This window comes from Pinus tabuliformis, chromosome 5_2 (genome assembly GCF_031772625.1).
Source record: "Pinus tabuliformis cultivar Carrire ecotype Pingquan chromosome 5_2, CPIR1, whole genome shotgun sequence".
Classification (NCBI taxonomy): Eukaryota; Viridiplantae; Streptophyta; class Pinopsida; order Pinales; family Pinaceae; genus Pinus; species Pinus tabuliformis.
In genome coordinates, this window is record NC_142306.1 from 499825026 (window position 1) to 499850731 (window position 25706).

At 38.2% G+C, this 25706-nt stretch overlaps 1 pseudogene; it reads right to left on the reverse strand.

The window, feature by feature from the left end:
* Positions 1 to 13566: 13566 nt before the first annotated feature.
* LOC149159891 (eukaryotic translation initiation factor 3 subunit A-like) lies at positions 13567 to 25389 on the reverse strand (annotated as a pseudogene).
* Positions 25390 to 25706: the final 317 nt, after the last annotated feature.

The following is a 25706-nucleotide window of genomic DNA, read 5'->3' on the forward strand; positions in this document are numbered from 1 at the left end:
AACAGAGTATCCTGTAGGATTCTCCACAGCCATCCTATAGGAGGCCACTCTCTCGGTTGCTGAGCATCTGAATGCGAGGAACCTCTGTGGATGGGTGCTAATGATCCCTAGGGACCTCTTCTAGCCTCCCCAACCTATCCCACGCTTTCCTTCCTTCTCCATCCCATCTGCACAACCAAACCCTAGTTAGCTCAAGATCACCATCATCCCACACACTTAAAAGAAAATACAAAAACATAACTTTCATGATGCAAGTAGTTTAGAACGATGCCTTTTCATTTATCAGAGGTAGTGACAGCATTGGTAGAAGCTTCATTCACATTTCTTGCATTGTAGAGGTTAGACTAGTTAAATTAGGGTTTCCTAGGTTTACATGCTTTGATTTTCTTTCAGTTCATTTTTGTCAAGTAGAGTAGCTTTCCTTTGAGATTAGCTTTCGTTCATCAATTAGCAAGCTTCTTCTGAGAGCCTATAGAAGTTGGCTTGAGCCCTAGCGGACTTGTGCCAGCTGACCAAGTGACAGCTGCGACAAGAGCTAGTACTTGTGCATATAGCACCGTCGCTTCCAAGTTTGTACGAACTACCGGGTTGATAAAATGAGAGACAGGAAGCCCCAGGAGTTGTAGCATTATTGCTACAATACTGGAGCTCACCAGGGACGATAAGGGGAAACAGTTTGAAGATAGCGCATGGGTTTGCAAAGCTCCATTGAAGGAGGCTTAATTTGATTTGGAGCGTGCAAGTGAAACGTTCATAGAAGAAAATAAGAGCTTCATTGAGGCCTCCACCTCAAGGAGCAAGGATAAACCTAATTAGGAGATGGTCCCTTTTATGCTTACAACCTTCCTAGAGACCTGCATGAAGTTTTTCCACAATAGCAAGGCTGTGAAGTGATTACATGAGCTTATAAATAGATGCACTAGAAATACTCTGGGTGAACCGCACTTAGTATGAAAGATTGGTAAGCATAAAATAAGGACGAGAAGGGAGATGAGACTGACAGCGCAGATAGGAGAGTATGAAATGGATCAGGTTATTTTGGATCTGGGTTCAAACGCGAATGTCCTACCAAAGAATACTTGGAAATGGATGGGAAGACTCGCGCTGTAATGGTATCTGATTCAGTTAAGGATGGAAAATTAGCAAAATATCATCCTCGTGGGCTGGCTACAAGGGGTGGCTATAGGTATTGAAGGCGTGAGTGCTCTGGATGACTTTGAAGTAATAGAAATTGTGGATGATGACAACCCCTACCCTGCGCTCCTTGGCATTGATTGGGCTATTGATATGAACAGGGTAATCAACATAATGAAGCGAAAGATGATATTTGAGAAGAAATTTCTCCACATAATAGTACCCCTATATTTGTTGAAGGATCGCGCTACACTGAACCAGTCCGTGATTATGAGAGCGATGATGATCTAGAATGTATCTATAAGATAATAGCATGAGACCAAGATTGGGTGAATCCAACAGCGGATGGACGAATTACATGGGTCGTGAGAGTTACTGCACCTTGGACTCTAATTAAGAATTAGAGTGCTGGTAGAATTGGTTACATGAAGTAACCACGCTAAGCTGTAACATGATGACCTGGTCACTACGTTGTGTATCGTCAGAGGTAAGAAATTTACCACTTATGATGGCCTGAATGATGTAGATGTATTTTTGGATCCATTTGAGAGGGAGGTACCAGAGAAGCAGTACTTCTAGGCTTTGGACTGGGCACTGCGCACTACACCCACATGATGGTGGGGCATGCATAAGGGAAGCTTTGATGATTGGTGGGAATGTAGGAGGATGACGAGAACACGCTTTGGGAAGCTGAAGGTGCAAATGATAGACAAATATGATGGGAAGGATGATCCATGCGCGCACTTGGTCAAATGGTCCAAGGCTTATGGAGCGAAGCCCCAAACTAAATGGGTGCACTTGTTCTGTCACAGCTTGGATGTCATCCCGATGAACTGGTACCTAAAAATAGAGCTCCACCATGGAACAAGTGGATGGGATATTGTACATGAGGGGTTCATAATGACATTCAGCTTTGAAGACAGTTTTGACTACATTGATGAGGCACTACAAGAAGTGAAAGCATCAATCATTAGGATACCACAGGATCCTTTGGACATGATTCAACTCGATTGGACTACTCTGTTGAGTCATGCGCTGGAATGTTATAATGTAACCACTGAGGAAGAAGATGAGGATCTGAGAAAGATTAACATCCATGAAATAGAATGTCACCATGAGGTTTAAGGACTGCAGATTGAGAATCCTGATATAACTACGCCACTGAAAACGAAACAAGTAAATATTGGTATGGACGCAGAGCCCAAATTCGTGAAGATTGGAGATTACTACGATGACGCGACTGTGGATAAGGTCATTGAATTGCTCCGCGAATACCAGGATTTGTTCCCTACCAAGTTTACAGATCTAAGAGGGATAATCGAAGACTTGGGTGTTATGAAGATCACGTTGAAACCCAACGCGAAGCCGCTTAAGAAAAGAACTTACCATCTCAATCTAAAATATAAGGAGAAGATCCGCTTAGAGCTAGAAAAGATGCTCACGACAGGCATCATTGAGCCTATAGAAGAATCTGATTGGGTAAGCCCAATGGTGGTACAGGAAAAGAAGCAAAACAATGAAATAAGGATATGCGTGGATCTCAAGAAGTTGAATGATGCTTGTGTACATGATACTTCCCTGACTCTGTTCACTGATGAAGTGTTGGATAATGTAGGTGGCCAGGAAGCATATTCCTTCACTGATGGATTCTCTGGGTACCACCACATCAAAATCACATTGGAGGATATGAGCAAGACAACCTTCACTACTGAGTGGGGGTGTTTTCAGTACATTGTAATGCCTTTTGGATTGAAGAATGCGCCTGCAATTTTCTCACATGTAGTCATTGTGGCATTCAAGGAATTTATTCATAAGTTCCTAGAAGTGTACTTTGATGACTAGACTGTGTTTGGGCTGGTGAAATTCCATGCTGCAAGTTTACACCTGATGCTAGATACCTATCGAAGATACCAAATCATGCTCAATCTGAAGAAGTGCATGTTTTATGTTACTTTTGGGACCCTGCTGGGTCATTTGGTTTGTAGACATGGACTGATGGTAGATCCTATGAATATTGCGGTGATACTTAACTTATAAGCGTCGAGGAGTGTGAAAGAGCTGCACGCTACCCTAGGACATACTGGATATTACATAAAGTTTAACAGGGGCTATGCCCAGATCACCGCACCTATGGAGAAGTTGTTGAAAAAAGATGCCACATTCTGCTAGAATGAGGACTGTAAGAGAATCTTGGATGTATTGAAAGAAAAGATGGTCATCGCGCCGATTCTAGTCTTCCCATATTAAAAGAAGGAGTTTCATATACATGTTGACACATCGTGTATAGCGCTGGGAGTAGTGCGAACACAGGTTGTCAGAGGAAACTTTGACCATCCTATAGCGTTCACAAGAAAAAGGTTTTCCAAGGCGAAGAAGAACTATTCCACCACTGAGCGTGAGGGGTTAGCCATGGTATACACACTCCAAAAAGTTAGACACTATTTGCTCAGTGGCCATTTTAAGATGTATACGGATCATTCTGCGTTTAAATACCTGGTCAATAAGCTTGTGTTGGGGGGCAGAATCTGTAGGTGGTTTTTGCTGTTCTAGGAGTATGATTTTGAAGTTATTGTGAAGCCTGGATGACTGAACGTGGGACCAAACCATCTGTTGTGCATTGAAACAGGGGAAGAGCCCCCTAATTTGGATGAGGGATTTCCTGACGTGTAGCTATTTGTAGTGCGCTTCATGGATGGTCATTTTGAAGATATCATACACTTCCTAATGACAGGAACTGCCCCGAAAGGATACACTGTCCAACAGAAAAAGGTGTTAAGGGTGCGCGCGGCAAACTTTTCTGTCATTGCTGGAGATCTGTACAAAATGGGGTCTAACGAAATATTGCGACGATATGTACCAGAGTTTGAAAGGAGTAGTATCCTCACGGATGCTCATAGGGGTGCCATGGGAGGAAATTATGTAGGGAGAGCAACCACACAGAAGGTTCTACGCGCAGGGTTGTGGTGGCCAACCCTCCATCAAGATTCAAAATCTTGCTGCAAAGCATGTGATGTGTGTCAAAGGACCAACAGGGCATGTGGAGGGATGAGCTAGCTCTGAATCCATAGATGATGTTACAACCCTTTGAAAAATGGGCAATAGATTTTGTGGGACCCATTCAATCCCAAGGAAAGAAGACAGGAGCGAGGTACATTATCACTGCAATGGAGTATTTGACTCAATGGGTGGAGGCACAGCCTATGAAGGATTGTATGAGCATAACCACTGAAAAGTCCCTCTTTCAGTATGTACTGACATGATTTGGGTGTCCAAATATTTTTATGAGTGATCGCGGTACGCACTTTCTGAATGAGACGATCAACGCGCTAATGGAGGAGTTTTAGGTATATCACCAGAAGAGCACCCCTTATCACCTGTAGGCTAATGGGACAGTGGAAGCATTCAATAAAGTGCTGGAGAACACTCTAACCAAGGTTTGCAATGCTAAACAAAGTGATTAGAACCTTATGCATACCCGCAATACTACGGGCCTATTGGATGACATGCGATAAATTGACTAGACAAACACCCTTTAGGCTTGTATATGGTGTTGAAGCATTGATGCCCATGGAATACATTGTGCCTAATCTATGCATCGAGGCACTCATGGGTATGATGGATCATGGAGCCCTAGAGTAGAGGCTCACGCAGCTGGCTAAGCTTGAGGAAGATAGATTTCTATGGATTTCGCCAACATGTCCAAAAGCAGCGCAAAAAAGCATGGCATGATTGACACATTAAGCTGTACACCTTTAAGGTAAATGACCTGGTCTTGTTATATGACTGTAAGTTTGATAAATTTACAGGGAAGTTTAGAATGCACTGGTTACGACCCTACATCATTAAGGAGATTACCGATGGAGGAGCAGTTCAGCTGGTCAAATTGAATGGAGATCCCTTCCCAGGAAAGAAGAATGGCAATCAATTGAAGCCATACACTGGTGGTCCATCCATGTGAATATATGTAGGTAGCACAGTCTTAGCGCTCCAGGCAGTTGAAAGAAGGCAGGGGACTATAAACTACACTGCCTGGGTTGGGGAGCTGCGCAATTGGAGGACTGTGCGAAGCAAGGAAGTGTCATACGATTCATGATAGTGCGAAGGGAGCTGCACTACCTAGGGAGACACCACGCAGGTCAGCTGGAAAGTGACTGTTAAAGTCATTGTTCATGATTTGATGGTAGAAATGTGACCAAATTGACCTGGAGGCTGGCATTTAAGATGAAATTTATGGGTCAGATCATTGAAAATCTACCGCCAATCTAGCATTAATGAAACAAATGTGGGGGGAACAGTCGGATTTGAATTCAAAATGGCCTATAAATTATAGGTGTCTGCCCAGCGAAAAACACTTCGCATTTTGAGAAGTGAGTTGTTGAGCTCTGAGGCGCACATGAAACGAGAATTCTTCGAAGCTCTGATAGTGAGTCCAACATTTGAGAACATACCAGAGACATCACGAGCATTGTTGGAAAGCATTATGTTAGCACCCACAGAAGCTATAGATACTGAAGCAGAAGAGTCGGTGCCGGAAATTGATATGGAGGCCAAAGAAGTTGCTCTAGAGGTCATCGAAGTATTAGCAAAAGTCCCCAAATCCCCAAGAACGTCGAGATGAAAGCCCACCCCAACCAAGGAGAGTGCAAGGGAGAATAAGGGCAAGTAGACTGCCATACTGGTGCGTGCATCACTGAGAAGTAACCCACTATCAGTGCCCACTATCAGCACCCTTAAGGGAGTAGTGTTGAATTTGGCAGCGCTCCCTAGTGAAGCGCTCCACCTCTTGCAGGATGGAGTGATTGCAGAGTTGATGGCCCATGGGAATCATGCCCTCTAGGTGATCAGCGAGTAGTGGATTAACAATGAGCAGATGGAACTAAAGCAAGACTCCACCATCGCCGCTGTGACCGACACGACCAACCAGAACAAGCGTATAACGTATGTCATCGAGGAGGCATGCCGAATGGTCCCAGAGTTGGCCATTCCTAAGCAAGAACAGGTTGAGGTGTGCATCTGCAAGCTGGCTACGGGGGTGCGTGACGCTCGTACATAAATGGTGAGGGATCAGTTGGAGTTGAACCTGCAGATCACTGAGTTACAGTTGAAGGCCCAACCTTCAACCCCACTAGAAGTAAAGGAGCAACAGGTGACCGCTGTCATAGAAGCAATAGCGATGGTTGAAAATGCAATAGCAAACTTCACACAACTTTTTGAGTAGTCGTTCAAGGTCCTGGAGAGCTTGCAGGAGGACCCCAATGTATAACAACTGGAGACAGAAGTTCACGAGCTGCAGCAATGCTATGATGAGGTCAAAGGCACATCGCAAACCATCGCGCTCACTCAGAGACAGGTAAAGCTATAGGATGCCAAGCAACTAAAAGAACAGGTGGATGCAGCGCTACACAAGGAAGCAGTGTTGAAGGCACAACTGAAGCCCTAGCTGGATGAGCCGTGACAGAGAAAATGGTTGAAGATGTGAAGCACGTGGCTGCATAGTGCACTGTTGAGGTTGCGGTCATACTGGTCGAGCCGGGATGTCTTTGTGCTAAGATCTCCGTGCCTACTGAGGGACTCAAGGACAAGTCACGATCTTTTTGTTGGGGGCCTGTTGGGAACGAGATCCCCCAAGGATAGTTTTGGGGCTAAAATCCCATGTTTTGGGTCAAGTCTTGTAATAAAGTTGTAAAGCCTCTGCATTTTATGGTCGTGGAGCGTGAAGGTGTCATGAATCATAAAGGGTTGTCTACCCTTCTTTTGTAAAGTAATGTTGGATGTAAATATATATCCATGGTTTTTGGACCATGGGATTGTATAAAAGGAGCTAAGTAAGTAAGCTCTAAGTAGTTACTCATGGGTAATAAGTTTGTAAGAAGTCTTGAGCGATAAAGAGAGAAGTCTAAGTTTTGGGTCATAGTGTAGGTAGAGGATTTGTAACTAAGTGTGCAGAGACTTAGGGTAGAAGTCCCCAACTGAGTGCGTGGACCCCTGCAACTATGTGCACATGGCAAATTGAGTTTGTAATTATCTAAAGATATCAATAAAGAGAAGAATTCTACAAATTATGTGTCTTTATTTCCTGTTAATGCATCTTATCATATTATGTATGAATTTCATTTATAATGCTTATGTGATGCGCAAATGTATGTAAGTACGTTGGAAAAATGAATGCAAATAAGGATATCTATTTACACGACGCTAAATGTGATTATTTAATAAGATAAGTAGGACACTTAAACTAGTTTGGAAGTCTGCACAATATGCTGCCCCAGCAGCGCGAAAGTACCTGAACCGCAAGTTAGGGCTACGTGAATGAAAATCATACCCCTTCGCGAAGGTACTGAAGGGAGGAATAAATGGCTAGACTGACAGAGCCCTAGAGATTAACGACCTGCCCAAAAGTAGGAATAGAAGGAATAAACCAACATCATGACAATATCATGGTGCAGAAACTTGGTTACAGCATCCCCCCATACTGCTTCGGGTAAGACTTCGGTCTGCGCTCCACGGGCTGATGCCGAAAGTTCCAGTAGTGTAGGGATTTGTTTGGCTAACTAATGTTGAACCTGGGTCAGGCCCCACCAAGCCAACATGGTAAAATTATCATCCAACCATATTTCTTTTGTGTCTAATTCAAAGGACTTATTCATGCTCTGAAATGCAGTGGTTTTGAATGAATCCCTTGTAAGGGAACTTCCTTCCACTTGGCTCGACAAACTGGAAATACCCTATTTCCATGCTTCACATTGGTAGAAATGAAAGAAAAGTTGAAAGTTTGAGAATACTCTGCAGTAAAGAAGCCATGGCCATGGCCTAGTTTCATTACATCAATGCATATTGCACATGTTTTTTTCATCATAAAATGTATGCATTAGAGCGCCAGATCTATATATACAGAAACATAGTTCTACAATTTCTTCAAAACACCCTGTACCATAGTAGGAAAGTTCATCCAAAGAGATAAGAAGTTTAGAATTTCATTGTTCTTTTTCTTGAGAAAATTAATCAACTCAAAATATTTGGAGAGAATAAGTGATAACATGTGGCCACAAAAATGAATTTCTATAATTTAAACATGACTATCATTTTGTCAAGAGACATTTCTTTCAAATAGAATGGGTTTTCTAGGTAGAACAATACTAAATTCCAGTATCTATCTCCTTTTCTTTTCTTCTAGTTTCAAAGTAGTCTTGACCATCCATTAAAACTAAGAGCAGAAAAGAAAACAACAACAAAGGAAAAGGCTTGGCATTGTTTTTTTTCTAGCTTCTTCAATGATAGCTTGTAAAGTGAAAATGTGGTCAATGGCTTCGTGGCCCTTTCTAAAGCTTGCCCTTTAGCTCTGAGATTTCTCTTCTCCAAATTTGTTGATCAGTGCATATCAATCACCTCATCATAAAATATTGCATGTGCTCAATCACAATAGCCCTCTTATTTTTTAGATCAAGAATAATCCTAGATTTATGAATATGAAGAATAATGTGTCATGACGAGGATAAAGGTAATATTCAATATCAAATTTCCATTTCTATAAATTGTATTCTAATCTGTGGAGCTTTCACTTATTATTTCTAATGTTAGTCATGTGTCTGCAATGTTGGGTTTCAAATATATGATGAGGTTGAGACTTGAGCATGACTTGGATAAATAATTGAGCTTCATTCTAACACATGTTGCATCCAGCCAATATTTCACCTGCAACCATTAAGAGCATAGAGTATTTGATAGACAAGCATGCCAGAACTGGGAACCACAATTGGATTGGGTTTACCATTTATGGTGGTGTGAACAATATCAATTTTCTCTAAAGTTTGTTTCCATGTTGAATTTCCAAGAAAGCATTCTTGTTTCTCATGCTATAACATTTTGTAATTAGTGGGGGACAAAAACTGTCTCTATAGACTATAATCTTCTAAGAAGTTTCACGGTTGATTTCCTACTCATGACATGACAATTGTACCAATTAGTCTTTGTCATTGCTCACGATCACAAGTTCCATTGGTAGGAAATAAATTATGAGTCACGTAAAGGTGTTCAAGTTGTTGATTTTGGAATCAAAACAAACAATGAGAAAAAAATTGATCATATGCAGCTAAATCTTGGGGTTATATGTCAAGATTGAAAACACATGCTTTTACTTCTTTTTGAGTAATTTGTTAATTTATACCTTATAGAAATCAAAATATATGTTGTATATTTTTTTTTAGGATTCATGAAACTATTCAAGGAAATTTAAGTCAGGATTCACTAATCAAGATCCTATTGACATTCACCAAGCCTAACAATGTTGTGGAACTACCTAGAAATGCAGGGCCAACATGGACTCAAAGATAAGATAAAGTAAGAATGCTCACTGGCATGAGAAATTCATTCCCATTTTTGAAAAATCAATGATTTACCAACAACTATTCATTTCAATATTTTTCTTCAAAATAGTATCTTGTGATTGTGTTCCAAAGATAGATCATTCGAATTACACCCCCTACCCTAGATCAATGCAAAATTAGGGGACTATGACCACTAATATGAGTAAAATAGAGCTTGTAATTTCCATAAGTGCTCACAAATGTGGGTTTGATGCTCTGCCCACCTGAGCATACCTCCAGAGGGAAGATCTTGCTGGGAACCAACCATTTGAGAGGGCCCCATGACCAGGCAAAGGAGACGACATAGAAGTAGATGAGAAGCACACCACTCGTTTCCAGAGCTTTTTCTTCCCCCTATTACAAATTACAATATTTAGTATACTATCTAGATCTAAGATTCTGTTTGCATTTATGGGAAGTTTATTTTGTGGCATCAAATTATCATCTTCATCTTGATTTCATTTTTCACAATATGATCATACAAGGATCCCATATAGTCATTTGGTAAATATTTTCCATCATATATACCTCAGTTATTCCCTATGAAATCTTCCTTTGACATTTGCAATAACACTGCAAGTTAGGAAAGAGGTAGTTGGACAAAGGATGATCCCAAAATAATTTGAAATATGATGATCCATGAGAACTGCCAACTAATTACACAGATGAAAAAGGCATACCTTATTCTTCACCATTGTATTATGTGCATCAGTGTTGAACATGATTACAAAGTATGCAAGTGCATAAACTAGGTCAACGCTAGTGAAAACCTTTGGGTTGCACTTACAATAGCACTATGTTAATTTTTTTGTGATGCAATCAAATTTTTGTGCTTTTTCAGGGAATATAAAGCCTTGTAAGAAGGAACTTATTTCCTCATTGAATTCCATCCCTTCAAAATTAAAGGAATCAACATATGCATGCAACACCCTTAGAGAAAAATCATCTATTTCCGCTAAATCTAAGTTGCACGAAACACCGAAACATCTGGAAGTTTCCGAAATGTGTACGACTGGAAATGTGACCCCAAAAAAATGGAAACGTCAGGAAAAACGTCATATATATATATATATATATATATATATATATATATATATATATATATATATATATATATATATTAAGTATGTACACAAATTTTGTTATAAATAAGTTAATAATGCATCTTGCAAGAAAAAGAGAATGAGACACATAAATGACATGTTAGCAAGAAAACCTTGTCTATGTTAATTGTCGTAGATGATTAAATGATCCAAATCAAAAAATTATATTTATTACTAAGAGTATAGACCCACTTACTATGCTACATCATCAAATGCAAGAGGATGATCCCCTAGTTCATCATCCATACATAGTTTTCAATAAACCCTTTCTAGATCTAGTTTCCATTCTTACTTTAGAGGGGTGGAGGTTGAGATTACCGACACATACACATATCTCGGGGCTCAATTTTTAGGTTTTAAGTTTGGTTTGAGGGAGGATCTCCAACCTTGAGTGAATAAGGGGTATGGGTGCCTTTCTCTTATAAACAGACAAATGTTTCCAACACCATTTTTAGGGCATCTCATCCAAACTAGACCTCATGGACTCGAATTTGACACCTATAGTTTTATATGGTTCAGAGGTATGGAGGTCAAGCTTACTCATGTTAGATTGGGCCTTGGGTTAGGTTATAGTGACCTTGAGTGCAGGCCCACTTACTGTGGTGCAACACCAAATGCAAGAGGATGACCCCCTAGTCCATCATCCATACATAGTTTGCAATAAACCCTTTATGGATCTAGACTACCTTTAGATTGGTAGAGTTTTTTTATCTTCTTTAGAGATTTACTCAATAGTAGGTAGAGATTGGTACCCATATCTTACTTATTTATATTTGGAGGCCATTTCCCAATTTTCTCCCCTTTTGGGAGAGCACAGTGCTAGTGTTTAGAAGTTTCTTGTTTCTTTTGATCCATCAGTATATTGATAGATCATCTTCCCCCATTCAAACACACTTTGGATGCTCCTGGTCACTTTTTCTCTAATAAGAAAGAGATGGATGGGATTATCCGGGAGGATATGTACAAGTAGTATATCTAGGTCACTTGGATTCCTCTCTTGGGGATTTGAGACCCAAAATAGCCTTTTATGTAGAGTACTTGTTGGCTCTTAGAGATAGCTTTATAGTGTTGATCCATTTGCATTCTTTGACACTTGATGCATGGAATTAGGATTCCCAGAGGTTATTTTTGAGTGTGCACTGGTAGTCTTCAGGTGGAAGCTTAGCACCAAATGTCACAAGAGGATAATTTATGTTGGATACACCATATATAGGATATAAAGATAGGGGAGCACTATACTTTTAGGTGTCCTTGTTCCAATGAGATACATGGTCGCTTCTATTATATTCAGGGAGTGCCATAACTCTCTCTCCACCTTTTGTTCATACCTAGCCTAGCGATGCCAAACCGTATACTTGGGAGAGGATGTTAGGTCCACAACTCACATTCTCCTATCCTCCCCCCACCCCCCTTGATAGGACACTACTAGGAGGATCACAATTTTCTTCCCAGTGCTCCTAGATAGGGGCAACAAGAGGCAGGAAAATTGTAGAACCATTCCAGTTCGAGAGACAACTTAACCCCCTACAGTGAGACCCACGTGGAGTTGTTGTTCATGCCAGATTGGTAGGAAACCCCCTCCTACCACCACATGGCAGAGGGCCACCTCTTCCAAAGAGAGACACATCCCCAGACCATATCCATCTCCTTTGGCTAGTCATCTATACAATACCCCCTCCAAATACCACATGGCAGAGGGCCACCTCTTCCAAAGAGAGACACATCCCCAGACCAGATCCATCTCCTTTGGCTAGTCATCTATACAATGTTTCTTTCCTTTTGGTCTCCAAATGGTAAGAGAGATTCCCTTTCAACTTCAAAGGAGAACACCCTCTCCTTCATTTGATAGTGGGCATTTAGATAATTTTGGCTCTTTCCCTTGCACTTGTGTCTAGAGAATTGTATTTCTTCTTTTTTTTGTTGTGTTAGTTATGCTTAGATAATGAACTTTGCACTCCCACTCTATGTTGCCACCTTTTCACTAAGTAGTCTTGTTGACCTACCTTTGGTCATTCGTTGGCCACTAATAAACCTATCTTATCTTATCATGAATTAATATACATAATTATTAGTTTAAAACATTTAATAGGCCAACTTTATTATTATGTGTTATTTAATAGTAGAGTTTTCCATGAAGCAGTTTACATGCGATAATATTAATTGATGAAAAGACTCGTCTTTTAGATAATATCAACATGAAAGAATATGTTAAAGGGAGAAGAAAAATATATTAAAATTCTAAGTATTTACTTCAGGTCTTCACTACATGCAAACCAAAACCTGAGACTACCTATTTGATTGCCATCATAAGATAAAGAAATGATATAAACTTTTATGGAATCTTCCTATGGTAAGTTAATAACAATGCTTAAGGTATTGAGCCCTCCTACTGTAATTCATAGCCCTGATATATGGACTATTCAGACAATTCAATAAGATTATGATATATGGATTGTTCTGATTCAATGTCTTGCATAAATAAATTCCTTGACGAGATTTTATTATGCACACTCTAAAAAAGACTCCATTCACAAAAGCTAAATCCTCAAAATTAGCAGAAGGTGTATTTTTATGCAAAATATTGAAAATCAAAAAATTGTATTACTTCATGTGACTGCCAAAATGTACAATTCCTTTTGATGGTCAATATTCAACCATACAAAATTGTACTTCATATCATCCACACTAAGCCTCTTTAGAAAACCTCAATAATTTTACTTTTAGAAGACACAAGAGAGTCTGTAAACTTTAACATGAAAGTTCAATAAATATACCAAATCCAATATTGTCACACCATATGGCATAAAAAGGTAGAGACAAATGAAGTGAACAAAGTAATAATTAAATTCTCCATCATATTTTGTAAGTTGTGCAACTCTAAAAGTAGGCCACATTACAAATCACAAGTAGTTGCACCACATAACAATAGAAAACATGAAACAAAAGTAGGAATTAAATCCAATCACCTATTGTAACACTCTCAAAGTAGTTCACCTTTCTAAAGAAGGAATGTGTTGCCCCAATTTCACTTCTGGGACAAAAGAAGTTGAAGACAATTTGTCACTAAGCTTAGAGAGCCTCCCTAGTAGTGATTGAACTTATCAGCAATACCTAAATGGTGGAAATCATTTTCCAATAGATGATACAAATTTTCACTTCTTGCAAAACATATGTCATGACACCTTTGGAAACCTAAAATATAATAAAGACACAATTTACCCACATAAGTAGATGTTGTCAGTTTCTTTTCATGAATGTAAAGAGCCATTAAAGTTTGTACGATTAACTTATATTCACATATCCTCAAATGATAACTTATATTTGAAGGCGACAGTTAACATAAACGTCTTTTTATGAGCAATATGGAGATACGTAGAACCAAATAGTTTCAGGTGAAGACGCTTTTGAATTACTAAAAAATGAAGTGCGTTATGATTGCATGGTACAAAACTTTAGTATAAGCTGTAAATATAAGTAGATATAGTAAAATTTGTCCCAATATTGCACCACATTCTATCCAGTTATAATTGAAACCATGTAGCTTGCTAAAAAAAAAATGTACAAGCATAAAAACTGCTTAGCAAAAAATATGTGTGATCTGACTTCTCAGCAACATCAAGGAAGGACTTAATTTCATCAATAAACTCTTTAATTAGCTCTATAAATATTACTTACCATTTCAGATAGAAGTGTTGAGCATGAAAACTGCAAAAAAAAAAACATATTATTATTAGACATATTGGAAGAAAACTCCTTGAACTAAGCATAAAAGATAATACTTATACTGCAAAAACCTATACAAATGCAAACATCTCAATCAATGACAGATGGACTTAATAACTTTCATTGAAATAACTTACTACTTCTTTGGTATCCATTTTAGAATCCAAACTAAGTCCAAAAATATTGGCCATTCTTGAACTTCTTTCCTTCTCATTCTCTAGTTCATTATTGTGAGCCCCATGCTTGTGATCATAAGTCATAATAGAAGTGTCAGCGAACAATCTAGAGGACCCCATCAAATGAAAATCCTTCTATGTTAAGTATTTATTGTAGCTTTTATAGAGGATATAGAGCTTGTACCATGCATAAGCATGACACAAATGACTTTCTAATATCCAGAATATCTTTGTTAAATTTGAATAGTAGATTTACATCAAATGATGTTCATGAGTCTTCTTGACCATACACATAAGGCCATGAATATCTTTGATAGAGTGGAAAGCTTCCTACATATCATATGCCATTTGTCATAAGAAATAGTATAAGGAAAAAATATATTACAAATAAAAAAATTATCTCACTAACCTACCAGAGCTTAAGCTTAGTTGCAGCCTTGAGTTGTGTTAGTCCTTACAATCTCCTAGGCTGAAAAGGAAATCAAGAAGGGTAACCTCAAAGCACTTCATATTAGTAGCTAGCCCTACTGAGCATGAGAGGGATATCTCTAAGTCTCTTATCAGTGACATGATTTTAAAGCAAATGGATTTGTTGGACACCTAATCCTCTAAGGGTTGGTGTGGAAGCTGAACAACCAAAGGAGTCCAAGGGACCACTTGGAATATGAAACCAAGGGTCACTCCTATGCATTATAAATATGTATCATTGTGAATAAGAAATACAATCTCATGTTTATCCTTCCTATTTTGTCTCTGCCATGTGTGTGTTTAACATGGTATCAGAGCGGGCGTTCTCCTGCCCTGCTCATATTTGAGCCACTTGTTTTGGTGGCCTTTCTGCATGTTAGTTATGACATTTCTAAATTTCTGCTCCTGTCAGAAGAGTTTCCTCTGCTCACCAAAACTACCTACAAAACTTTGTTGTTTGTGTTTAATCCCTTGAAATTCTGTAACGCATTGGCAGACTAATCTTTCTTCTCCACTCTTTACGGCATGTTTAAATGGACTGCGAGTTATTTGGGCGCATTATCATAAGGAGAAGATTCTGGCATGGTGTGCCTGGTACAGTGAAAACCGAGTGGTGAGCACGAATGCATAGTTGGAGGCTGATGCTGATCATGTTTAGGAGCCTTTGGGGTCGCTAGACATCGCATTAAAGAACCACATGAACCACATCATTCCATTATGCATTCAACATCAAATGGTTGGAGGACTCTGCATTGAATATGTTGGTCAGAATGTCCTCCCGGTTTTAAATCGCTGCTCACTGTAATTAAATCCGTTGCCCACTGTAATACCTCTCACCACATAGAGACAGTCATCGGATAAAGCCGCAGATGGCCCCGCAGGCTTTCCAGGGGAGAGGGTTATGCGATGAATATTGTAAGGCTTTATATTTGTAATTGTGTGAGTCTGCTACATGTATTTCAAAATTCAGACAGGCCAAACTCCAGCTCAAGTGGCATTAACATATATTAATCATCTGTCACATCAACATACTGCATTGTGATTTGCATTTCCATGGTGGCATTTAATTTCAATTACTCAGGTTATCTACAATTTTATCAAGAGAATATCTTGCCATGCCTATTACTGCATGGACTGGTGCATTGTAATTAGCATTGTTGATCCAATTAGCAGCTTTTCTGAAACAAGGCCTAGGTACTATCATAATTGTGAATGCCCATAACTCCAAGTGAACCTGCAATGATTCTAAGCCGCAAGATTTAATTTTCTAAAGCATCTCTGCCAACGTCTAAAAGACGGCCGAAATAATCTGCGCCTAACACAAATTTTGTGGGATAAAACATAATATGGATTGATATAGGTTTTAGTTTGACATTAGGATTTTATAATTCAATATACTGGTGTTTCCCGTAGTCTTTGATTTAATATGGGCTTGATATAGATTTAGGCTTGATTTTGCTATTTTATAATTGATTTCAAAAAAAAATTGCAATCATAAGATTGGAAGAAGCAGTCACCAAGTAGAACTACCTTGCATGTAAACTGTAGTTTTTCGATACAACATTTGATCAATCTCTATGGAAGTTAGAAGCTTGTTATTCATCCTATAGTTACATCTATTTAGCAGTGGGAACTATTTTTATGTGTGCAAGACCACCATTTTTTTTGCTTCAATTATTGTGAAATGGATCGACTTTATGATGCATTAGTGTTGTTAAAAACATTAATTCATTCCACTGTTGATCGGATGGTAAACATCAACAGGGACACTCTTGCTGACATTAGAACCTGTCTACAATATGCACAAGAACAAATTGATTTTCTGCAACTAGAATCTCAGTTCCAGCGAGATGAGCTTCAATAGAAGCGTAGTCATTTTGAGCCTACTTCTATTCAGAAGATTAAACAGACTCCCATAAACAACAAGACAATAATGTTACATTTGATACCGATCCAGTGCCCAATAAAGTAGTAGAGTTACATGCAGATGAAAAGGTTCAATTTTCACTTCCGGAGCCCATCATCAGACCTTGGGAAGAGCTTGTCCAAAACAAGCACAGAGCTGGTCTTGGATATGACAAGGATGTGTTCTTCCATATTCCTTACTACTCCAAGCCAATCCAATTTGAAAGTGTTGGATTTATTCAGGATGGTTCATCTTCACCTGCTCCTCATGACAATTCACCTTCAGCTATTTCATATTCTGGTCCTCTTCCACAGAAGCGACAACAGATCGTGAAATGCCAACAATGTGACTGAGTTGGGCATATGAAAGATCACTATTTTGAACTTCATCCATGTGAGCACTATCATAAAACCACCCATTCTTCACACAGATACTTCAGAAACAAGCCTACTGCAAGAAAAAAGATTCATCTTGGATGGATCACTTCTTGGCAATGGGCATCAATAGACAAGAATATATTTTAGTCATATGTATAAACTTGTTCTAGAGTATTGAACAGTCTTGCAGTTGAGAAATTTTCATCTTCTCACCTTATATCTGTCAGGGGGGAAATGATGGTCATCTACAAGCTTCAAAGCCACATCAAGTGAGCCTGAGACACAACCTGCCATACCAGATTCAGAGTTGTAGCCAGAGACAAAGATGCCCCTGATCATACCTTCAATCAGTGATACCTCTTCAAAGAATTTTGGACACTTCCTCTAGCAGAAGACTTCAGCTTCTTCCCAGTTTTAGAAGAGTTCTAGGAATTGCATTAAGCATTCGAGAGTTGTTGGTCATCCTTAAACCATCACAAGTTGAGACCTCCCTTTTCAAGTTGAGGTTCTCCATTTTATGTGTGGTGAGACCTCCCTTTCATGGCTAAAGGTTTCCCTCTTCAAAACATCAGGAGCACCTCCTCTAGCAGAAGACTTGAGCTTCATGCCAGACTTGGAAGAGTTTTGGGAATTGCACTAAGTGTTCCAATGTTGGTGGTCATCCTTGAACCACCGCCCTTTATACCAAAATTTCAGAGAGCACATTCAACCTAGTGCTGCCATGCATTTTTGCACATTTTGTATGACAACTCTCCTCTTGGACTCATACATAACCCTTTGCATTAAGTGGGGGAATGTTGGACACGTAATCCTCTAAGGGTTAGTGTGGAAGTTGAACACCTAAAAGGAGTCCAAGGGACCACTTGGAATATGAAACCAAGGGTCACTCCTATGTATTATAAATATGTATAATTGTGAATAAGAAATAAAATCTCATGTTTATCCTTCCTATTATGTCTCTGCCATGTGTGTGTTTAATAGGATTTTAGACTAGATATGAGTATTTGTTTCTTTGTTTGTGAGAATTTGGTTTTTAAGGATTTGCGGAACTCAGTGTTTGGAGCCACAAGTAGGTCTAGGCTGTGGGAATGCAGGAGCAAACATAAGGAGGAGCTAGATATCAGAAGACATGGTGTAATTTGAGTATTTTTTAGTGTAGTATAGAGGATATAGTGTGGAAGAAACTAATGATTATAAATAAACATGATTTCATTAGCTTAGGAAGACAAAACACATAACTATGAAAACTAGATAACAAAACTTGATAAACAAGAATTCTGAGTATTTTATAACAAGGAATTCATAGGAAGAAGATATATAATGTAGATAAAGATGTTTATAACATGAGAAAACAAAAATAATGAAGTAAAAGCACCATGAAATCACTGGGCTAGAGTTCCTTGAAAATCGCTGCAACATGTTTCTATATTAGCTGAAAGATGATTACATGCAAGCCTCCTTCACAAAAAGTTCAACCCTCTTCTCCTGAAGTGAAATGATACATATAGACTCTCGTAGAACACTTTCCCACCTTTAGGAGTCGAATTCCTTGGTGGAGGAATTGACTCCAAGATTCTCTCAACCAACAGGTGAGAGTGAGAAGGTGAAACTCAAACACTTCAGGAAGAGTTTGTTCAGGAGTTTGCTTCTTTTATGAGGCCTAATAAACATAAAAAACTACCTATGATATACATTTATTAATGCCTAGATCACCTAGCCTCGTAACTATTTCCATTACATAAAGAATCTTGACTTTGACTAAGTCAAACTAGAAACTAGAAATTTACACAATGAATTTTACAATTTGAAACACAGAAAAGTGTACAAGCACAGAGCCAACTTTGAGATGATTGTTAGGCTCCTTCTAAGGGCCAAAATGAAAATCTGAGAGAATGGTCCACTAGCCCTTCAAGTATAGTTTCCATAACAATTTCAATTTCTGAATTTAGAGCATGGGAATACCTTCAAAAGTCCATTCTCCCAAGGTATCTCCAGAAGCACAGCGCCTGTCAAAAAATGGTCCAGAATGCTAGTTTTTTGCCACTTTTTTGCATTTTTCTCTAAAAACTAAGCCACCTTTGCAAAATATGCGCAAATTGGTTTTTAGAGGATGGAAAGACCTTTCCAAAAATGTATACCTTTCCTAAAATGGAGGCCTGAGGAAAAAGCGCAATGCCAACGCATTGTGCTTCTCGAGCAACTGAATTTCTGAACTTCGACCAAAAATTCCCAAAAAACTCAAAATGCTCAGAATTTTCTCAAAATTGGAGGGAAGGTGTAAAAATAGGTTTTTTATAGCTTCATGGATTCTTTAGTATGCATCTCCAAGTTTCCCTCATCCTTTTGGTCTTTTTTGGTCTCCTTGAGCTTGTTTTCAAGTTGCTTTACCTTAACATTGGTGATCATGTTTTGAGCTTGGTAGTGTTGCACCATGTGTCTGAGAAACTAATTATCTCTGTTTGCCTTCCCAGGGATCTTATCCAAATGTTCATTCACTCTATTGAGCCAATATTCCTTATCTTGATGAACCTCTAGGGTGATCCTATCTTCTAGGTCAAGGTCCTCATTCAGCAGAATTTTTTCTTGCTCCTTTTGCAAATCCTTCTTGAGGCCTCTTGTTCTTGGTATTTTCTCTTTTACTTTCACCTCTGATGCTTTAGGCTCACTTGGTTTCATGATCTCTTTACATTTTCCAACTTGTTGCATTAACTTGGCTTTTTCCTTTTCTAGGATCAACTCCTTTGCTTTGAGTTGATTGTTTTCCTGTTCAAGGAATGATATAACATACTTTACCCTTTCCAAATTGATTTCTAGCTCCATCATTTCGTAATCCTTATCCCTGATAGTATGTCTCATGTTTGTTGTCTGATCCTCAGTCTTTAGATCAATTAGTTCAAACTCATGTTCAACTGTGTCTTAATCCTTTGCTGCCAATTCCTACTTTGTTGATGAAGAAGGCTTGGCCCCTTTCTCTCTGTGAGAAGAAAACATAGGCCTATTCCCCTTCCTATACGATTTAGTCACCTTAGGTCTGGATAGTTGAGTCTTCTCCACTATTTTGCTAGATGACCCCACCTTTGTTTGTTGTTTTGGTGCACTACGAGACAGAGATGCTGCATTCCCCTCATGCCATTTCATAGCTGCTTCTAAAAAAGCTTCCCAAGCCATACCTCTCTCTGACAGCTAGTGAAGGACAATGGTTTTATGAAACTATGATGGAACAAGCTTAGGGAGTGCTCTTTTTCCTTTAATTGTATTTTCTCAGACATTTTGGAAATTCTCCTGAATAGATAATTACACATGTTGAGTGGCTTTTGAGAGGTGACATGCATCAGGAAGCGGACATGATTGGGATACAACCTGGAGAATCTACCTTCACAAGTGAAGAACCTCATGACAATTTTCATCAAAGGGGCATATTTCTCTAATAAATATATGAAAGGCATGAGGTGAGTATGTGTATCTCTGTATGGCATCTTCAAGAAAGGCTTGTAGTTTTCAAGATCTAGGCTCATTCCTTTGAACCAATATTATTCATTGTCGGTAACCCAATTGCTATTGAGATTCACTGAGAAACTAAACTCAACACCAGAAATGACAGTAGTTTCTCCTTTCAGTTCTATTGCTACCCAATATGTTAGCTTCCCGCCTAGCTCACCCTTTTGAAAAATTGCAAGCAATGGACATCCTCAAAGAATTTCTTGATGAAAGGATAGGAGTTGATTGTGTTGCAGTCTGATGGCTCATATCTGAGTATCCTCCCTCCTTTATGTTGTCTCTTCTTTCTAGTGAAGATTCTGTCTCCATGATGACACAAAGCCCTAGCAACAGGAAGTGAAAATAAGATGTGAGGTGTGAATGGAAATGAAGTGATATGTAGGTTATTTTTGACAAAATGATGGGAGGAGTTTTGCGAAAGGTGAGATTACTTTGAAAGCTGATGAAAATGAGTGGAGAAATAGTGGAAAGATGATTTTCTTGCAGGTGAAAACAATAGGGTTTATGATGAAACTTGTCCAAAAACCTCTAGGAATGAGCTAGGGTTTTGCTTTTTGAGTGTTTAAACTTTGTTTTGAGGTGGATAAAATGGTTAAAATGGCTCATTAAACATGTACACAGGTATAGGATATCATTTTACATGTTTTGGAAATTAAAAATAATGATGGCCATTTTCATCCTAACATTTCCCATGGAAATTTTGCTACAAACCCTAACTTGAAGAATCACTGTCATGAGATGAAATTGGGAAAGCAAAAGATGGAGGATGATGGTGTAATTGCTTGCTCCGTAGCTTAGAAGTCAATGAAATGAAGCTTGCAAGTGAAAAAATGAAGTTTGGAAGAGTTTTGATAAACTTCGGGGCAATCTGTCCTGCGCGTAGCGCAGTGTTCCTACGTGCAGCGCCAAAGTGTAGCACAGTTCTTCAAAGCACAACGCCAGTCTCCTAAGTGTAGCGCAGTGTTTCTACACGCAGTACCTATAAATTTTTGCTAATTTCTCCTAGGAAAACAACTTTTTTTTATTTTTTGGGCCAGATAACTTGATGGTAAAGAGTTAATAGGATGTGAATGAAGGAGTTATGGGGATTTTGAATTTATATAGGGAAATTTTCCTCACTTTTTCAAAAAGAAATGGGACCCACCCTCCTTTACAAACTGATTCTCACTTTATGAAAGCAAAATTACCTTTACCATTGCAAACCTTAGATGTCCTTTGCGTTTTTGAGTGCTGGAGCTTCTTTTTTTGGAACCTTTGATAATATGAGAGTATGAGGAGTGTGTAAAAAAAATCAAGATCAACTCTCCAAAAGTTGCTTTGTCATGTTTTACTCATTGCTGGTTTTATTCATGAAAATGATGGACCTTGGAAACCCTAGCGACCTAATGGATGACCTGAGACCTAAATGGAATGATGATGATGACTGACCCATTTTTATTGTGATACCTTCATAAAGTGTGATAGGTGACTAGCATGAGTGAATTTCCAAACAATTACTTCATCTTTAGACTGACCAAACAATGACCAAATTTGCTATGTAAACCTAGTATCAGAAAAAATTGATTTTGAAAGCTTGGAAAAACATAGTAAAAGCATATTTGATCTAGGTGACAAGCTAACAAGACTAACACTAACAAGTTTCTCAAACATTGTATCAAGGTAAAGCTACAAACTCTCACAGAGATTTAGGTCAGGCCTGTCTCTTTGATCCCTGTACTTATTGAAATTCACAAGATGTTTGTGTATTATTTCACTAAGCCGACGGAACTCTGTTGTCCATTTATATTACAAACATAACTGAAAGGCTCAATGTGCAGTCATCTGTCAATCCAATTAGGATTGTAGTTAGCCATACTAGAATAAAGACCTTATTCAAAACACTTTTTAACAGGCAACTAAAAAAAACACAATATTTTTCCTTTATGTAATCATTAGATGTTATATCCACTACACATGCTAGAAGGAGTGCAACATGTGTCTTTGTCATTGAAACATAATATATACTCTGTCGTTGAAACAAAATATATAGAACAAACTCTGCCATACTTGCCATAGACAAACATTTAAAGCTCCTAAAACAAGATAGCTCAGGATCAATCAATGTCAGTGCATCCACTGCTGGGATTGGGGTAGGCTATTTGGAGTTGTTAGTGAAAGAATTAAGTGGAATACATGTTAACAACCATTACTATAAAATTATCCAAATTAAGTAATTGTTCCATCTATTCCAACACTAGTTAATATGCACTCACCACATATGATGCTTCTAGATTTGAATTGTTACGATTCATGAAGTATTTCAAGTATGGTCCTATAGGTTTCCCAAAGAAACTTAAACCATGGGGTAACCAATTCCCGATCAGACTTGTCTTTCCTTTTCTCTCCACTGAAATAACTGAGCATCAAGTCCTCTAGCATCTTCTCTGCCTCTAAGTCCTCAACATCAAGAGCAATCTCAGATGCCTGTGCTTGAGCTTGAGCCTATTCAGCCTTCTCACTGGAGAGATGGAGGAAATACTTGATAACCTCCTCCAAGGAACTGACATTCATTTGCAGGCATACAATGCGATATTGAATAAGTCCATCCTTTGCAAACCTGCCATGCCTCATATCCACACAAAGTTCCACATATTTGAACATTATCTTTTCTAGTGTCTTTTGCCATGCTCTGTACCGCTTTGATGTTATCAAGTTGTGAAGTGCCTATAATGATGCCTGCTTCTGGCCAACATTCATCAACTCTGCATACAGTTTACAATAAAGCTCATTAATCTTCTATATCATTACTGAAAGGGTTAGGTAGATATTTCTACTTTTGAAAACAGGTTACTGTAGTTTCATGCATTCACATCTAGGCACTAAGCACATGCCATTTATTTTTTATAATTATTTCTCTAAAATATTTCAACTCAGACCTAAGATAATGAGACAAGATCTTCTTATGTATTGTTCCTTATGTCAAAGCACAAAAGTGTCAACATTGATAATTAATTATTATTCTCCATAATTGCTGAAATAATACAAGATAAAAAATATTCACGCACTCTCAAGACATAAATAATCATGACAAATAACCTAAGAATTCTTAATTTTCTATGTAAAATAATAAAAGTGCAAAGACCCTCTCATTAGTGAATGTGAGAGGAATCATAAGAGTACATCCCTGACAGGAAGTGTATCCTTGGCCTAAGTCACACACTTCAGGTTGAAGTTCAGGTTCAACAATGATTAGGTTCAATTCGAGTTCAATTTTTTCGATGAGGTTCAGATGAGGTTTCCCATTAGGTTCATCTATATAGTATATACATTTTCTATATATATGATACTATGGACTTGGAAACTGCCAGGATAGACTACAAGCTTGAGCTGTGACATGATGTTATTTATGAGCTTGAGCTATGGACTTGGTGAATGACCATAAGGTTCATCGAACCTCAATTTTTTTTTTAGGTTCTCCAAATTTCAAATCTTAATGTTGAAGTTCAGAGAACCTTGAAACATAGTCTTTCCCTAAGTGGTTTTGAAGTGAAAAAAAAAAAAAATTTAAAGAAATAAAGAGAAAATGTACTAGACTTGTTATAATTTTACTGTAACAATCAAAACTATAACCAAACAATGATGGCATATCCCTATCCTATTTCTATAATAAAAAATACCATGGATCAAAATAGTCATATCAACCATTAAAAACAACATAAATTTGGCATATCCCTATCCTATTTCTATAATAAAAAATACCATGGATCAAAATAGTCATATCAACCATTAAAAACAACATAAATTAAAATTTATTTTCTGTAATCCAGCATAAAAAGGAGAAAACCATTTTAAACAATGGGAACATTAGACACACAAATCAACAAGTGCAGAGTATCGGTAGAAACAAGTAAAATGATTCACTTTCATGCCAACAACACTAAATTTGATTCAAAAGCTCAATTTTTTAGTATAAAAGGGAAAAATAAACTAGATATGCCCATCAAGTCCTAAATACATAGGATTTTTAGTATGTCGAAATTCGCATGACCTAAAAAGGTGGCCTCAAAGATATAGATAAGGCTATAAAAAAATGAATGCCTATGCATACTGAACTAAAATGGTCCTTACAAAAAATATGGCAACAAGGGCCTGCTACGAATATGAAGGGTTTAAAGCAATTTCTACAGTGAAAACTTTAAAATACCAAAAAGTCAAGATCAAGTATAAAGACAAAAATGAAAACAATGCATTGGTGAACCTTTGCAGAAGATACTCTGAATCTTTAGTGCCCATTAGCATATCTATTACATCCACATCTTAAACATGGATTAGATGTTCGGTTTTTGGAGAAAATAATCAGAATTTCAAAAATAACGATAGGAAATCTCCAAACCCAACCCTAGGACTTGATGAACCCAACTAGTATAGGGAAGCACAAACCCTTCTTAATCTCAGGACCCCGTCTAGATGCAAATTTCCTATAATTTCAACACTACAAGAAAATTCATATACACGATTTTATCAGACTAGTTGTTGAAGCTTATAAAATAATACAAATTTAACAAATGTTTGAAAATAAATCCATGTAATGAGAAATCTTTGTGAATGATACATACCTTTGACCCGATTGAGAGCATTTTCCAACTTGGCAAAGGTTGTCATGATGATGAAACCCTGTAGAATTCAAAACATCACGAACCCACCAACGTTATAGGTAATTGTTGGGCTACTAGAAACATATAGGGTATTTCCCCAAACCATAAGTCCTAGTCCACGAAAAAGGCACCAGTGTAGACTAGATAATGCATCCTGAGACGATCTAGGGGCCTCGCCAAAGAAAACACATGTGATTTATTTTTTTAGTTCCTATGCCATTTGGAACTTAAACGAATCTGTGATGATTCAGGAGCACAACTAAAACCTAGAACCTTGCCTTTCTGAAGCTCGAAATTTTATCAAAGACCTCTTACTTTGGGGTC